Genomic DNA, 17903 nt, shown 5'->3' with positions numbered 1-17903 from the left:
GTATGCGAGAAATATAGTGAGACATATAATCATAATTAATGGAGAGGCGTAAAAGCGGTCACGCTAACGTACACACACACACACACACACACACACACACACACACACACACACACAAACACTTCTCTCGAGCACCGTTCTCGAGCACTCGGAATGAAGTGTCACAAAAATAATTACTGAAACACTACAGTGAAAGAGGCGGCGAGAGAACTAAAGAGGGAGAGGAGGAGGAGGAGGAGGAGGAGGAGGAGGAGGAGTATGAGGAAGAGGAGGAGATGATACTAAGACCCAACAAGTACGTACCTTTCCAAGGAGAAACATGTCTTTTTCCGTCCTCTTGTCCATGACTCACGACACTTCATGAACGCCCGCACCTGGAGAGAAGACGAGGACACGTGAGGAGGAGGAGGAGAAGGAGAAGGAGGAGAGAAAAAAAAAGACAAGAAAGGCGTCACACTCCAGTCCTCCATTACCTAAGTCCTTTTTTTCTCCTCGTCATGCATAATGGAGGAGGAAGTGTTGTCTATTTGCTTGATAAAGAGTAGGTAGGCAGAGGAAGAGAAAGGGAGAGAGAGAGAGAGAGAGAGAGAGAGAGAGAGAGAGAGAGAGAGAGAGAGAGAGAGAGAGAGAGAGAGAGAGAGAGAGAGAGAGACGAGACGAACGTTACTGTATAAATGATGATGGCAGGGAATGTACTAACTGGTCTGTTCTCAGGGCGTAGTGGATCTTAAGACTGCCAAAGGTGAAGGACAGGGGATGTTATGTGTTGTCCCAGTCCTCTTACCAGTAGTTTGTATAGAGTGGTAGAAGAAAAGGTGGTATAATACTGTATAAGAATCTATTAAAGTCCTAGGAGTGTTGTTTTGTTATCCTTTGTGGTCATCTGTAAGGGCTTGTAGGGTTAGTATGGGAAAAAAGTAGCGGGCTCAAGCTTGATAACGTTTGATTTAAAAAATGAGACAGGAAAAAAAATAGTTCTCACATAAAGAGGTGGATGACTGGAATGGTCTCAGTAATAAAGAAAGTAACGGCGAAGAGAACTTTCGACAAATTAAGGAAAAGAACGATTTAGAGTAACTTCTTTCCTCTTAGCTTTTCTAATTTATATGAATCATCAGCTACATTTTTTCTATAATTTTCCAAACAAATATTGCAAGTCAAATCGGCGCCCCACTGAGGAAGACGCAGACTAAGATGTTTGTGTCTTGCGAGGCTGAATCAACTAATCAAAAACAAACACGACACGATGGATTTTTGTCCATGCACGAAGGAGTTCCCGGCGCCCTAACGAGCTGCTTCGTTGAGACTTGGCTGTAAAATTCGCGTATCGAACCACTCGCTCAATCGACACAATTACTGCAGACAAAGCGGGGGAGAATCATCCGTATATCTGTTAAATTAATCCACAACTTTGCCGCGCGATGTAGCGTTAAAAAGGCGCACATCTCAATAGGCAAGTTAAGGTGCTTATTACAGGCGAGGCGTTGTCGGGACTTAAAAATGAGGCGGAAAAAGAGCTGGAGAGTCACTACCCAGCGGCTGCATCTGCCTGATAAGAGAGAGGCGCCGTCCTCCCGCCCTCCTGAGACGCAAGCCGCGGCCCTCCTCGCCTCTCCTCCTGCACTGCCACTTGTCTACGCGATAACTTTCTATATACGAGAATCAATAACCTCTATGAGTTCTGGTGAATTAATTGAATAACTTATTTCAGCTCTGATAATTCAATAACGCACACACATTATAATAAAATAATTCAATAACCTGTTTGATTTCATGAGTTCACTGAGCCATTGAAATTCTAATAAATTCATGAAACAACACACAGGATATTCTAATAGATTAAATCGATAGCATACGGATTCTAATAAATAAATTCAGTAACACACGAATTCTGATAAACTAATTCAATAACATACGAATTCTGATAAATTAATAATAATAATAATAATAATAATAATAATGATAATAATAATAATAATAATAATAATAATAATAGTAATAATAATAAAAAAGAAACGGAAGCAATGACAATGAATTCAATAAGCAACACGAGATACTTTCATTCAAAGCCAACACACCCACAGCGCAAAGACCAACACACACAAGACACAAGACACCCAAACCATCGTCCACCACACCCTTACAATCCACACTCCCCAGGGAATACACTCTTATACTCCCAAGACTTCTAAGAGAGACGGGAGAGGAAGACGAGAACGAGGGACGCAAGCAGACACTTCGCCAGGACGTGAGGACAGAAGAGGAGGTTGTGCTGCTGCTGGTACACGTGGATTTATGGAGGGAGAGTCACCTGGGGAGCGGCGGGAGAGAGGGAGAGGCGGCCCTTTGTCCAGTACATCACGGTGTCCTTCAGTCAGGTATTACTTTGTTGCAGGGAGGAGGAGGCGGAGGAGGAGGAGGAGGAGGAGGAGGAGGAGGAGGAGGAGGAGGAGGAGGGAGGGTGGGTTGGGAGAGTCCATCGTGCTTCCTCTCCCTTTCCTTTCCCTCCATCTGACCTTGCCCTCCTGCTATCCAGTCCTTTCTCCTCCCTCCCTCCCTCCATTCCCTCCATCTCTCTCCTCTTTATCGTCTGGGACTGAGGAAAGGGAAGAGAAGAGAAGGGAATGGAATGGCTGGAGGGATACCTGTTAATGGTTCTTCCTTCCGTTTAATAATATTTGTCATGGAAACTGTTTTTGGGTATAATGAAAATAGAGAGGTATAGCGTCTCTCTCTCTCTCTCTCTCTCTCTCTCTCTGAAGGACATGCAATCACCCACCAGCTGATGACAGAGTACAGACGTAATATATAGAGACAAGACACCCACTTGTCCATGTCCTGTCGCCTCATGCTACCTGCTCCTTACGTCACTTTCTCACGCTACCTCACGCTGTTCCTCCTCCTCCTCCTCCTCCTCCTCCTCCTCTTCTTCCCTTCCGTGCTTTTCCATGTCACCTGATATTACTCCCCGTACCTTACCCGTTCACCTGATACCACCTGGCCGTTCCCTGCGTCACGTAATGGCATTTAGAGCACATTCAGTAACAAAGGTGAAAGTCCTAAATGTCCCCCTTTTTGTATGTCATATATCCCAGATGTCATTTGCACCTCATTCCCATTTTCTCTGTGTCCCTTTCCCATTTTCTTCGGCTGTGGTGGAGTACTGGGAGTAGGGAGAGGATCGATCGTTCGTGAGTAGGTCCGTGAATGCAAGGGACTCGTAAATATACAAGCATTGCCAAGAGGTTCGTTATTATGAGTGCCGGTGCTACGTTCTTCTCCCTTCGCTTCTTCCTACGTGTTACTCAGACTCACGAGACACACTCCCTCTTCCTGGCTTTGAATTCCGCGGTGGTGAGTAATGCGTATGTAACTTATTCATGTGCACTGCTATATGCATCCATTCACTACACTAAAAATTCACGGTTGGAAATTGCTAACCATCTATAAGAAAACAAGAGAGAATAGATTTTTCGGTGTCTAAGTAATATAATGTTTAATGGTGGCTTTAGTATAGTAGTTTGCTAAGGAGATATGTGTCAAATAGCAACGAAGAAGGTAATTGTCTGGGTTAATACAAACTGTCAAGCCGCCTTCTCATCTGGGCCAGTGAGGTAAATTTTTCTATGCACATTATATATTAGTCTTTTATAACGTGAGCAATCTAAGGAAATACTTCGCGAGTTAAAACAATATGAATGTCCCTTATCTAAAAACTCAGCCCATCTGTTTTTAATTAAGGATATGAGTGATATACTGGAAGAAGGCATGAATTATTATCCTATTGCTGTAATTTCACAAGAATTATACTGTGCCTCTTCCTTTAAACGAGGACCTCAGTTGTCTAGACACACAGTCAGTCATGTATTGAGGAGAAGACAGAACAACAACATGACTCTTCTTATAAACAAATTCTGTATAGTATATTGAAGGAAATTAAACATGTAAAAAATATATCGTTGCGCAAATAAAACAACATGATTCTCTTAAAGTTCATTTTGAATAGAGTCAGTGTGTTACTCTTCACGGAGACACGAAGCATTTCCTAGACGCTGCAACTCAGGATCTCAAGCATAAGTGAAGGATTCGATTACAGCTGAGTGCATGATGTAAACGTGACACACTCCAGTTGTTGCTCTTTTCCTTCTTGCCACCGTGTCGTCATTCGTCGCAGCGTGGGAGAAGCATCTAGGCAGTCACCGCATTGACTCACGTATTTGGAAATGGTTTGTTCTCTCATTTAGGACTTTTAAATGCCAAAGAGATGATCTGTCGTGTTTTTATGATTTTTTTTTATTTATGATGTGGAATTCTCATTTAACTATCACTAGATTTATGAAAAGATTTAACTCACTAGAATCACGAAAACACTTCACTCTCGCTAGAATCACGAGAACACTTAACTTTCATTATAATCACGAGAACACTTAACTCTCACTAGAATCATCACGAAAACATCCTTGAAAACCCTAAAGACTTCCACTAATGCCTGGTGAAAACTGACGAGACAGGACGCATGCAGTGTTTGGGGATACACGTACGGTCCTGAGTCAGCTTCCTTTCCTCACCACAGTTCCTCAAGCTCACAATCCTCACGTGCCGCGGCTCGGTGGAAATGATCGAGCGTCATATTTACCCAGCTGACGATGCGCGACTCTGGCCAACCTAACCTCGTCTCCGGAAATACTGACGGAGGCGCTGACTGATTCTTCCGACGACTCAGACACGTGGGCCTTGTAGGAATTCGTGGGGCTGAGAATTTGTTCCTTCCTCACCGTTACTGATGCCTTCTTGTGTCTCCATCATGCTAAGCTGAATGTATTTTGTCTTCTTCTTCTCTATCGTACTAATCTGGCAACATTGTCCTCTCTTTCTTTTCTGCCATATTAAGCTTTTTTACATTGTCCTCTTCTCTATCATACTAAGCTGGCAACATTGTCCTCTCCTCCCTCTCTACCATATTAATCTGGTAACATTGTCCTCTTCTGCCTCTCTACCATACTTAGCTGGCAACAGTGTCCTCTTTTTCTCTATCATAATAAACTGGCTACATTGTCCTCTCCTCCTCTATCATACTAAACTGGCAACATTGTCCTTTCCTTCCTTTCTATTATGCTAACCTGGTCCTCTCCTCTTCTCCTTCTCTACTATACTAAGATGACTACACATGTCCATCCCCTTATCAGAATTGTGCGCTTTCCATTCCCTCCATCCTCCCATCCCTCTGTCCTCCCGCCCACGAGTCAGGTCAGCGGGAGAAGCAGCAGGCCACCCCGTCCCGTCCCGCTTGGCGTTTTATCCTGTTTTCCTTGTATCATCTCATTCAAATGATGTTTGGATAAGAAATCTGAGAAGATTCTTCCCGTTATACTCTTCCTCTCTCCTCCTGCGAGCCCTACTTCTCTTGCTTCTCTCCCATCCCGTCCTGTCTCTTCTCGTCCCCCTCCCGGCCACCCACATCCCTGCCCTCTCTCGCTGTCACGCAATGTATTTCCTCCTCTGCTTTGTCGTCGCTGCCCCGTGAACCAACAAGCAGCGCAGTAAGCTTGGGTGTATTGAGTCGCTTCGTCACTTTCATGCCACTTCCCGACTTCCTGGTTCAAATGGCGCCACATCATATAGTACTCGTGATAATGTTAATTTGCTACCCCTCGCAGTCGTGGAAATCTTATAAGAGCAATACATATAGATAACAATAAATACAAATGATAGTTACATAGGATCCATCAATGCACATTCTATGACTAACACACTGATGTTCCCTCTTGTATGTTTTAAAATATATACCACGCATAATTTTTACAACCAGTCGTTTCTGTCGCGGTTGTTATAAAAAAAAGGGCGAAGAGAGAGAGAGAGAGAGAGAGAGAGAGAAAAAAAAAAACAGACTTAAACCCTCAACACTCGGAGAAACAAGCTGCCTCTGGTTACTGTAGCAAAAAATGAAAGAAAAAGTAAGGTGGTGAGTGTCGCGGTAACTGGAGAAGGAAGGCGCTAGTGGTGGTGGTTGCTTCTGAGTTACGTCTGTTAGTGTAGATATAAAAAAGAGTCTGAAGCAAATTATTCACTGCCTATATAATTTTATTCCTTAGCGTAGCATTTACAATAACAGCACATAAAATCTTGCGGCATATTAATATAAACGGTCTGCGGCAGTTCACACAGCAATGAAAAACGAAAGAGAGGGAGATAAAATGCGCTAAAGATGAAATATAAGCAAACTGCGGCGATTTACATTTGTGAATCGAAAAAGGGAGGAGGAAGATAATAAAAAAATGTATATATGATAACGGTAACAGACCATGAAGGGAAAAGTACACGTTAAAATTAAAGAAAAATGTAAATATGCAAAATATACAAAACATACATAGGTGAAAACAGTGCAAAAACAAGAGAGAGAGAGAGAGAGAGAGAGAGAGAGAGAGAGAGAGAGAGAGAGAGAGAGAGAGAGAGAGAGAGAGAGAGAAGGCGACAGGATAGCAGAAAAAAATAATATGCTAAGTTAAGAAGCCATGAAATAAAAAAAAAATGAAATGGTCAAGAAAAACCTATAATATGCTAAAATATACCATACACACACAAGCGAAAAGTGCGAACTGAGAGAGAGAGAGAAACGGAAGGAAGGTAGATAGAAAAAAAAATAATAAAGGTAAGAAGCCATAAAGGAAAAACACACACACAATGAAATCGTCAGGTTACTGTATGTGAAGCGAAAGCCGCCTGGTTCTTCTTCCCTCTCCTCCCTCTCCTCTCCCGCTCCTCCCGCTCCCACCATCACTCAGTCGCCGTTTCTCCAACTGCCACAAAGCAATTCATGAGCACTACGATCCGCCCATTGTACTCTGAGCCGGTGTGAGAAAAAAAATATCCATACATTCCTTTTTTCCCTGTTCAATAACCTGGCGAAGGTGGGACGCTAAGCTGAACGTGGGAAAAATGTTCTATGATACTTTCTCGTTGCTCTGGGGAGGGTGTGGCGGAGGGTGCAGGGAGGGTGTGGGTGTGAGTGATGGTGTCTGGGTGAGGGTGTGAGGGTGAGTGATGGTGAGAGGGTGAGAGTGTCTGGTGGGGGTGTGTTTGGCTATGAATTATTTTGTGTGGAAGTGAGTGAGGGTGTGAGTGATGGTGTGAATGTGGGTGACTGTGTATGTAGTTTGGGTGTGTGGTGGTGTAAGTGAAAGTGTAGTTGGAGGGGGGGGTAGGGTGACAGCATGAGGAGGATGTGCGTTATTAAAAAAAAATGTACGTATAGGAAATCAATACTTAAGTGATGTTTTAAATTACGAGAACTGAATTTCCTGGTCTATAAAGTAATGTGTGAAAAAAAAAAAATATCATTAGGACTATCGATGTACCTTAAGGATATACAGATAAGAATGAAAATCGTGTTAATAAGCAAGGCATACCAACTCAACGTGCTTCCTACACTACACCTGTCCATTGCTTCGTCCAGGTAATTCAAAGATTAACAGAGGTATTGAACGGTGCGTAACATTTTTCTCCCTAATGATTCCAGTACTCTTTAAGCATCTCTCATAATCCTCCCCCTAAGTCTTACTCCTTTATCCTTAAGTTTTGCAGCACCTTGAATCAATCTTGCAACCTGTTCATTTCTCCTTACAATTTTTTTTTTCTTCAAGTTCTTCTTTGTTTCTCTTGCAAGCGTCTTCATGTGCCTCCATCTCTCCTTATCTCTTATTATCTATTGCACTATCTTTTTTTTATCCCCTTTCAACATTCCATAGTTACTCATGTCCTATTCCTACTCTCCAAGAACCTTCTTACCTTCTTTGTTCCTCTACTAAACATCTTCATCTTTTACTCTCCTTTCTCTCCGTTTCATAATCTCTCAGACTACATTTTTTTTCACCTCATTCCCTTATTTTCTTATTTATTGTATTCTTTGTTCCTCTTCCACGTATCAGCACCTTCTATCCATTCATATCTTCCACTTTTTCACAATCTCTCGCACTACATTTTTTTTTCACCCCCTTTTTAACACTCCACAGTCCTCTTCCTCTTACGCCACCATTCCCTTACCTCCCTCAGCCATGCCTTACACCCCCTTGTCCCTTTGCAAACCCTCCCCAGTCCCCGTGAGCCGCGCCTTTGTGCCGTATCATGCTCGCAGGATATATTACCCTGACAAAATAATGGTGTTATCAGTGCAACTAAGGGCAATCATCTCTATATAATTATTTATCTAATGAGGTCATTTTCTCGAAGCAGCCCCGCGTAGGAAACACTAATAACTATTATACTATTATGCAGGGGAAGGATATCACCACTTAGGGCATAAAGTGACTCCTGGTGAGACGCGGAGGAGGAGAGTGAGAAGTGAGAGGGAAGGAGGAGGAGGGAAGGAGAGGAAGGTGTTAAAAAAAGGAGGAAAAACGCTAGAGGAAAGGGGTGAAGGAAGGGGGTTCGGGGAAAGGATTATGAGTATGGAATGAAGGAGGTAGGAAAGGGTAGAGGGAGGTAATTGGTGGAGGAAAGGGAAGTATATGAGGAGGAAAGGGATTATATGGAGCAAGTGCGTGGGGTTATGGGTTGCAAGGTGTAAATGGAAGTTGACGGAAATTAGAGAAGTGGAAGAATACAGGAAGGGAAAAGAAACGGAAGATTAAAGTGATGAGTAAAACTGGTGACTGGGAAAGATTTGTCAACATGTATTTATTATAGAACTGCAGTAATTGAATATTAAGCAATGTCTGGCGAATGAATAAAGGAATGGAAGTAAAGGAATGAACAGTGTGTTGAATAATAATAATAATATCATATTAAATACACGAATAAAAACTAAGATTAAGATTCTATAACTAAATGAAACAATCCAGATCACGAAAACGAGAGATTAAGAAAACGAGGCAACGAAAACGCGACATCAAGCAGGAGAAGGAGCGAGAGAAAGCAAGAGAGACCAAGAACTAAGACAAGGACCTTCAGGAAGACCCTCAAATTTATCCAGCAGCTCACCTTCCTTCGCTAACGCCTCAGGTATTCCGCGGGTCCTCTGTTTAGCCAAGTTCCCTCCAATAACCCGGCCAATATCTCAAGAATGCCGCCACTGCCATCTGGTGGGCGCCGGCAAAGTTATGACGTAGGGGAACCAACTCAGAGGCGCCGCAGGAGTCTTACACTTTGGCGACACGCTTCCCGGCCTAAGTCACAGCGGCGATCCGAGTTACGACGCCGACTAATAACTTACCTCGTGTTTTATTGCCTGTTAAGATACGAGAGGTGAGCGTTCCTGGAGCCACCCCCTTCCTTCCTCCTCAGGGTATTATCTCTCTCGTATAGACATAAATTGGGGGTGTCTTTTTAATAATCAATTTTCCTGTGCTCTCCCTCCCCCCTTGCCATGTATGTAGTAGATAAGAGGAATATGATGAATGGGGAAGGGAATAAATGGGTGGAGATTTAAGTGATAATGAGTGGTAGGATGATGAAGATAATGATAATAAACATAATATAAGTAATAACGAGACTATTTATGCTACTGCTTGTGCTACTTATACTAAAAATTCTCTCTCTCTCTCTCTCTCTCTCTCTCTCTCTCTCTCTCTCTCTCTCTCTCTCTCTCTCTCTCTCTCTCTCTGTGCGTGTGTACTAATGTGTGTGCACGTGTAGGTGTAATTACTGTCAACGCGATGTGCCTCCTCAACATGGGCACATTCCTGGCCCCTCTACCACACCTCCTGACGTCCTCCTTAATCCCCCTATCTCATGCCTCCCATTCATGCCTCATCTCCTCCTATCGCCCGCACCTCGCCGCAGCCAGCCCGCCCTCACTGCTACTGCTGCCGCCGCCCACCCCTGTTTGTCTTCTCCCTCTTCGAGTTTTTATTCTTGTTTTTTTTTTTTGTGTGTGTGTGTGTGTATTGTGGTTGGTTGTTGTTGGGGTGGGGGTGGTGAGGGGAAGGGGTGTTCTGATGTTGTTGTTGTTGTTGTTGTTGTTGTTGTTGTTGTTGTTGTTGCTGTTGTTGTCGCTGGTGATGCTTTCTTAATTTTTTCTTCTTCCTCTTCTTCTATTTCTTTCTTTTTCTTTTTCTTCATCTTCTTCCTCTTCTTCTTCTTCTTCCTCCCACACCCATTCTTCTCCTCCTTTTCCTCCTCCTCCTTAGTCTCCCTCAAGATGCAAATTCCAGGGTGATATTCGTGGCGTCTGTGGCCTCAGGAAGAGAGGGGTCACCTGCCTCAAAGAACAGGAAGACCACGGCACCAAAGACCCTCTTAGGACCCCCCCCCAGATGAGACAGTGAGTGAGGATGAGTGAAGGTGACACTTTTTAAGCTTCACCTTTCATATGTGGGTGGTGGTGGTGGTGGTGGTGGTGGTGGTGGTGGTGGTGGTGGTGGTGGAAAATGAGATCATATTCATTCCTTTTCATTCCTGCAGACCATTGGAAGATCTTGTGGTCATGCCTCTATTCTTATTCCTCCTCCTCCTCCTCCTCCTCCTCCTTAGGGTCATGGGTCGCAGGAGGAATGGAGGGAGAAGCCGAGGTGGTAAGAGGGAGGAAAAGAGGGGATGGAGGGATGGAGGTGGTCTACTTTTTCTCTTCGTCATCGTGTGTTAAGGAAATGATAAGGGAACAAAGTGAAAAAAGTACAGTTCTCTGTATCGAAAATATTTTTCGTACTAATATATTTAGCAAAATAGATTAGAAACGTATCGCTCTTTGATTACTTATTTTCCTCTTCTCTCTCTCTCTCTCTCTCTCTCTCTCTCTCTCTCTCTCTCTCTCTCTCTCTCTGAAAATCCAAAACGTTTCACAATAAAGAAAAATAAAGGAAGATTAAACATTACTGCGATAAGATAAAATAACGAATAACTCAACAAACATTACGTTACAAACGCTAACTCGATTTGTTGATAAAATCTTCAAAAATATCCGGAAGCTACGCATAAGACTCGCAAAAGAAAAAAAAAAAAATCTCATCTGTAGACTGTAATGAAAATGGAAGTTTACCTAAAAGGGAAGTGTGAATAAAATAAAGTACAAAGAGGAGGAAGAGGAAAGAGGAGAGGATGATGGTCTCTCTCTCTCTCTCTCCTCTTGTCACTCACGTCACCTCAGCCATCATCTCATCATCTCGCCACTTCCGGTCGTCCCGCAGCGGCCAAAGAGGAACCGAGATGATGAGAGGTAACAAAAATCAGGAAGTTGATATCTCGGGAAATTTGAGTCCCTTTAGAAAGACAGTTTCCCTGATTCCTAGAACGTGTGTGTGTGTGTGTGTGTGTGTGTGTGTGTGTGTGTGTGTGTGTGTGTGTTTACGGGAAAATTTAATCACGTAGAACTTATGTTTTTTTATATGACATTATGAAAGTTACTACTGATTCCTTCATTTACTCGTGTACAAGTCAAGTCTGTGCGTGTGGCTTGAAAATAAACGACGATCAGTGAGTTTTTCTGTCTTCCTGTGTGTTTGTATGTCAGTATGCCTGCCTATCAGTATCTGCGTCGCATGTCTCTCTGTGTTTGTCTGCTGCAGTACATCACGAAATATTTCCTTATATATATATATATATATATATATATATATATATATATATATATATATATATATATATATATATATATATATATATATATATATATATATATATATATATATATATATATATATATATATATATATATATATATGCTTTTTTCATGTATTTTTATTGTCAGGTTCTTTGTAGCAGGCACTGTATTACTTGCCTACTTCAAGATTTAACGAATGGACTCTGTATAAAAGACGAACTGCATAAAAAGTGAAAAATGGTCTTACAAAATACCAGACGAATAAATAAAGTGATACAGAAGTAGACAAAAATATGAATCGATTAGATGAAAATTTTATAAATGAATGGACGAAATTTGAAACGAACTTATAAAAACTGCGACAAAGAAAGGTTCATATCCATTGTAGAAAAAAGGCTATAGTGACTCGAGTGAATCAGATCCATTCCTGTTTGTTAGCACAGTGTTATTCTTCTCTTCCTCTTCTCCGACGTTTTCTTCCTCCTCCCCATCGGCCTCTCTCGCAAAGACCGGGAGGAAGAGAAAGGAGGAGGAGGAGGAGGAGGAGGAGGAGGAGGAGGAGGAGGAGGAGGAGGAGGAGGAGGGCGCCACAAAGAGCCTGGGTATTTGGGTCGACAATGGCACAAAAATACAAATAAAAAGGCAGACCATGGAGTAATAAGAGTGTAAAATGGAAAACTGAGAAGGACCCAATGGCGGCCCTTCGGTACCCTCTGCTGTGGATGCTGGGAGGCTGAGACGGAAAGAACGGAGCGACGCAAGGACATCCTACCATCACTCCTCGTAGAGATATAAATTCAGCCAAATTATAAATGCAGTACGATAGAAACAAGTGGATGAAATGGAAACAAGTTAAAGGAAGAAGAAAGAAGGAAATACGGCAACAGAACGAAATGATGTGAAAAATATGTGGAATCATTCTTTCAACACAGGATTTAGGACCCTCGAAGGACCCTCCCACACCCACGCTCGTGAGAGAGAGGAAGAGAGAGGGAGAGAGAGAGAGAGAGAGAGAGAGAAGGCCATGTACAGACCTCCCTCCCGGTCTCCTTTACCTTCCCTACTCTCCCTTCCGCACCACCCTCCCCCAAAAACCAGTGCCCATACCCAGCCTTATGTAGGGGTGTGTTAAGGCCCAGAATTCAGTGCCCCAGTGTGTTTATAGAAATGGATTCCGTAAAAACTCACACAAGGGGAGAATTGGAGCCATCGCGGGGTAGGCGGTGGAAGGAAGTAATACAGAGACCGATGATAAAGTGGGTCCCGTGAAAAGCGATATGACAGTCACCCATCCACCCACCCGCAGGCTCTCTCTCTCTCTCTCTCTCTCTCTCTCTCTCTCTCTCTCTCTCTCTCTCTCTTCCTTTATAGCCAAGTAATTGCTTTCTCTACGCCTACTAATCTACGGTGCATTATAATTCCCTCCACTACGGTATTTCATCCTCACTGGGCCGTCTTCCCCTTCTCTTCCTCCTCCTCCCCGGGGCTGGAATGCGAGGGGATGCAGGTGACTCGCTATATTCCCCTCACAGAACAAGGTCGCTAACAAACCTGACTATATAAAAAATAAATGAAAAAAAGACACGTATTTTATTCATCATGACATTTATACTACGTGGAAAAAATATGCGGGTGTCACATTTATATATTTTTTCTTTGATTCCTATTCCAACCTCTCCTGCCTCTCTTTCTCTTTCTTTCTCCTCCGTGTTCCATCCCCTGTACCTTCTCCCTCTCCCCACCTCTCCCTTCTCTCTCTTCTCCCTACTTCCCCACGCCCCCCCAAAGGACCCACCTGGCGTAGGGCATTGTGCGGGGCGGGGAGGTGTATTTAAATGCCTACCCCCCACTTACCATAATCTTACCCCCCCCCACCCCACAACCAACTCCCTCTCTCCCCACACACAGACCTAGAGATGCCCAAGAGCGGCCGTCTACCTTTCGCTCTCGACACTTTTTACAATTGCTTTTAACATGCGACGGTTGGGTCTGGATTGTTCCGCGGGTGGATCTGAATGTCGAATAATATTTGGACTGCCACGAGGTTCCAGCCGCTGCCCGGATTACAATATGAAATGTATATTGTGGGAGTTTCTTTGGGTTTGATTTTTCTCGAGAAGGCAAAAGAACGTCCCGGTAGCGACTCTGCGACATCTGGTGTAGGGAAATGTGTGTTGGGTCTCTCTCTCTCTCTCTCTCTCTCTCTCTCTCTCTCTCTCTCTGAAGCCGCGCATTCGATCTGCATTACACTTTCTCGCATTGTTGTCGGTCGGTTACATTACAAATCTTCCGGACACTCGCTCTTGCTAACACTCCCTGCCCTTTGGCGCGCAGCGAGACTCCCGGAGCGAGGGATTAAAATGACAATCAGAGGAAAAATGCGAGTAGTAAGTCTGGCTGTGAGAACCGACTGGGTGCCCAACTGTCGAGGCTGACTTACTGTGCTGTCTGGAGATAGAGTAGTAAGGAACACATAGGAAGAACATATGACCGTGTTGTTGGTGTGGTGGTGGTGGTGGTAGTGGTGGTGGTAATATTTGTCAGTAGTAGTGGTGTTGCTATAGCAGTATAGTAGTAGTAGTAGTAGTGAGAGGATGATGAGAAGGAGGAGGAGGAAAAGGAGGAAAATTATAAGGTAATGCAAAAACCACAATAAAATAAAGGAAGAGGAAGAGGGAAAAATAACACGCTCACCACCACCACCACCACCACCATCACCATTACCATTATCACCACCATCATAATCATCCTTATTTACTCATTGTTTTCTTCCATTACTATTATAATTACATCGCTTGGAGTTGCGGTGTTATGAAATATAGAGAGAAAGAAAAAAAAAAACATGATCGAGGACACAGAGGCGATTGTCAGTTGTTTAGATGACAGGGTGCGTGCAGCAAAACACTCACACACACACACACACACACATATACACACACACGCACACACAAACACACAAGTAACCAACATCGCCAAGACAGCCAAGACACAATAGCAACCTTCTGGATCTATTTGCATACATATTTCACTGCTATCACATCGAGACCTCAAAGGAAGATCCACATATCAAAGCGTTCAAGAAAAAAATACCGCGGAGGAGGCACACGCCCCCGCCCTGCCATTTAAAAGAAACAAATGGGACTGTTAATAAGAGGTCTTGATTAGTTGAGCATGGCAGGCCGCGCGGTGCCTTACGGGGAGGAGCTGCAAACACCACCACCACCACCACCACAGGGTATCGCTTACTGAACAAAAACGTGCGTGTATTTCCACCTGAACCTTACCATTACAGCATCTCAGGGACGTGTGGGTGGTCTCCTATATCGAGCAGGTGTTGGAGCAGGTGTTATTTATCTCGCAGCAGAGGGCGAAATGAACAGGAGGTTGGGTAAAGGTTAATAAATACGCGATACAATCAAGAACTCAAGTTGTAGGTACAGCCGTGCAATCCTAACTTGGACAATGAAGAAGTTGGCGTGTCTTCGTAATATCCACTGATTCAAATGCAGGAGTTGTAGTGAAGTAACCGAAGACGATATTGTTTTCCTATGGAGCTCAAACCTTTAAGAGAAGCCGAAGAGACGTATTAGACGCACAGAAACGACTTAACGGGCAGTTTTATGCGAAGATTACCAGGCCGGCGTGATGCGCAAGACGGTAAAAACACAACCACTTCCCACTTACAATGCCTAAACGACGCTTAATTCTACCGCCAGTGTCACCTTCATCAGCAGCGGCCAAGACCTGAGTTCCTATGTCCACAAGGTAACGATTTGAATATATCAGAAGCAACAAAGGGGCGGAGGAGGAGACAAAAGCCCGCCCGCCGCCCGCCCGCCGCCCGCCCATCACCGCCCAGACACCCGCGGACTTTATCAGGACGCGAGCACTCGTAAACATTATCTGGCCATCACCTGCGGGATTTATATGAGGAACCACGCGGCCATTTACTACCTATAACATTCATACCGTATAATTACACAAGCTCAATGGCCAACTACAGTCTAATCTACGCCTTGTGCTTATAATTATTCTCTTTTTTTCGTCCATCTCTCCCCTGAACTATTGAAGAAGTTCATATCAGCTGCAGACGATGAGAGAGAGGTAGAGAGAGGGAGAGGTAGAGAGAGAGAGAAAGAGGAAGGTGCAGATGAGATGGGGTTGCCAGAGAGAGGGACGAGATGGAGGAGGAGGGGCAGGAGGAGCAGGAGGAGGAGGAGGAGGAGGAGGGGAGAACATAATAATACCTTGTGATTTATGATTAAAAAATACTTGCTAGGTGTTGGATTAATGCACGGAGGATCTAGCTACAGGGGGTGGGAATGAGAAGCGGGACCCCGACCACCGACCGCCGCCTGCTGCTTGGGGTTCTGTAAATCAACACCTATTTATGACTGGAGCAGACAGGAAAATTGTACCTTGCTTTCCGACGCGTGTGTGTTAAAAGTCCCACGTGCAATTGAAGTTAATTAGCAGTCCCATAGAGTATAGATTTGGAGCATTATGGGTGGAGGAATTAATATGTATTGTTGGTGCTCCTAAGGCTGTTTTTGAGGCTGTTAGCTTAGGTTAGGTTATGTTACGTTAGGTTAGATGGACAAGTTTGTTTTTGCTGCTTTATTTTTGTTTGTCGGGGAATTAGATAGGTAAAGGGATACTTGTGTGTGATTATTTTTTTCCTCGGGTTATTCCTCGTGTGTGTGTGTGTGTGTGTGTGTGTGTGTGTGTGTGTGTGTCGGGAATGCGGTGAGCGAGGCGGGGAGCGTGTTGGGTGGTTTTGTTTCAGCGTTGGTAAAAGGCTTCCAACCAATTGTCTTTAGCCTGTATTCTGCACCAATTAAGAGCTTTCTTTATATTCTGATGCAACAGAGATAACCTTGGGCTGCTACGACACACACACACACACACACTAAAACAAAGAAACACAAACACAAAAAAGAGCCTAAACACACGTAAGAACAGACAAATTTGAAGCCGATGATGGCAAGAGACAGAACAGAAGCCAAACAACATTCATTAAAAGCCGAGCAACGCGAGGCGCTGAAAAGCAAGTCAGGATGTTGGCCGAGGTAAAATGTGAGATAATTCTACCCTGTCGGAGTGCGGACGTTGGCAGGGATACAAGCGGTGCATTAGAGAACATTAATACAAAGGTAAACGGCTATTAGACAGTAAATGCAATAGGAACAGCGGGCCACGTGATAACACACTAAAACGCAGGTTGTGAGAGTAATGGGATGCAAATATAGGCTAAAAAACCTAACTAATGTCTTCCTCTTCGCGTAAGTGCCAGGAGGAGATGGCGATCAGGCGTCTCATCTGCCTGCCTGCCTGCCGGAGCTCACCTGAAGCCCTGGCTGTGTTACCCGGCTGCGATACCTGAAGGAAGTGATCGGAAGAGGAACGGGGCGCAGGAACCCCACCTATTAGAGCCTTTTTGTGGCCGCGGATGCTTCCCTTCCCGTGCATTAAAGGGATCAGTTAGTCGCTCGCTGTTGCCTTGCGAGAGACGAGGAGGGTAGTGGTTGTTGTTGTGGTGGTGGTGGTGGTGGTTGACTAGTGCAGCAGAAAGATAAATGTTTGGTCTGATATTTATTGAGTATTTTATCATGTTTTATCGTCCCTTGCTGCTCCTGCGTGCCTATGTTTGTGACTGCCTGTGTGTGTGTATGTGTGTGTGTGTGTGTGTGTGTGTGTGTCTGTTTTGGGTGCATGGCGGAGCTTAGCTAGATTGTTATGCATGAGCGGCGTTGTCCTGCGGCTGTGGAGGAGGAGGAGGAGGGGTGAGGCAGGCTGCAGTTCCCTCCGCCAGTCAATAGCCTTCGCTCCCCGGCCGGCCAAGGCGTACCCGCCCCCCAAGCGAGCCCCTTGTGTTATCTGCTGATCAGAAGTCATAAACATTAGGTCGCACCATTTTGCTGTCATGGCGGGCTGGTGACGCTATCATTTTATTGGTGAGATTACATGGTAGTGAGCTGCCCACATACACGAAGTTCGACCTGAAAAATCAGAATACTTAGATTTTGTATTGAGTTTCGTTCTGGCGGTGAAGGACGCACGTATCGAGAGGGGAAGGTGAGGTGCATTCATTCAGTCTCGCCGGCGTGCTGTGGCTACGAAACTACTGCCGATGAATACATAATGGGGAATTAGCGAGTGATAGCGTCAGGAGGGTAGAGCGAGCGGCCCCAGGCGAGGCCACTTCCACGGTTTTCTTTCTCCTTCTCAAGATTGAGTTTTGTATACGCCACGTGACGCGAACTCAACTCCATGAAAAAGAGTGTATGTTGTTTCCACTCTCACTATATCTTGCACGTTCTCCATTTTATCCAAAGCCACCAGTGTCAGCAGTCATCTTACTTCTTCACCA

At 44.3% G+C, this 17903-nt stretch overlaps 1 long non-coding RNA gene across 1 annotated transcript in view; it reads right to left on the bottom strand.

The window, feature by feature from the left end:
* The window catches only part of LOC135107805 (uncharacterized), a 186206-nt gene that overhangs the window by 94544 nt on the left and 73759 nt on the right, over positions 1-17903 (bottom strand). Inside the window, exon 2 of the long non-coding RNA XR_010272000.1 lies at positions 304-374. This is a non-coding gene — a long non-coding RNA (uncharacterized LOC135107805). The remainder of the gene's footprint in view (positions 1-303; positions 375-17903) is intronic.

The sequence above is a fragment of the Scylla paramamosain genome, chromosome 16 (assembly GCF_035594125.1).
Source record: "Scylla paramamosain isolate STU-SP2022 chromosome 16, ASM3559412v1, whole genome shotgun sequence".
NCBI classification, from domain to species: domain Eukaryota; kingdom Metazoa; phylum Arthropoda; class Malacostraca; order Decapoda; family Portunidae; genus Scylla; species Scylla paramamosain.
This window is presented reverse-complemented; position numbering and strand designations above follow the sequence as displayed.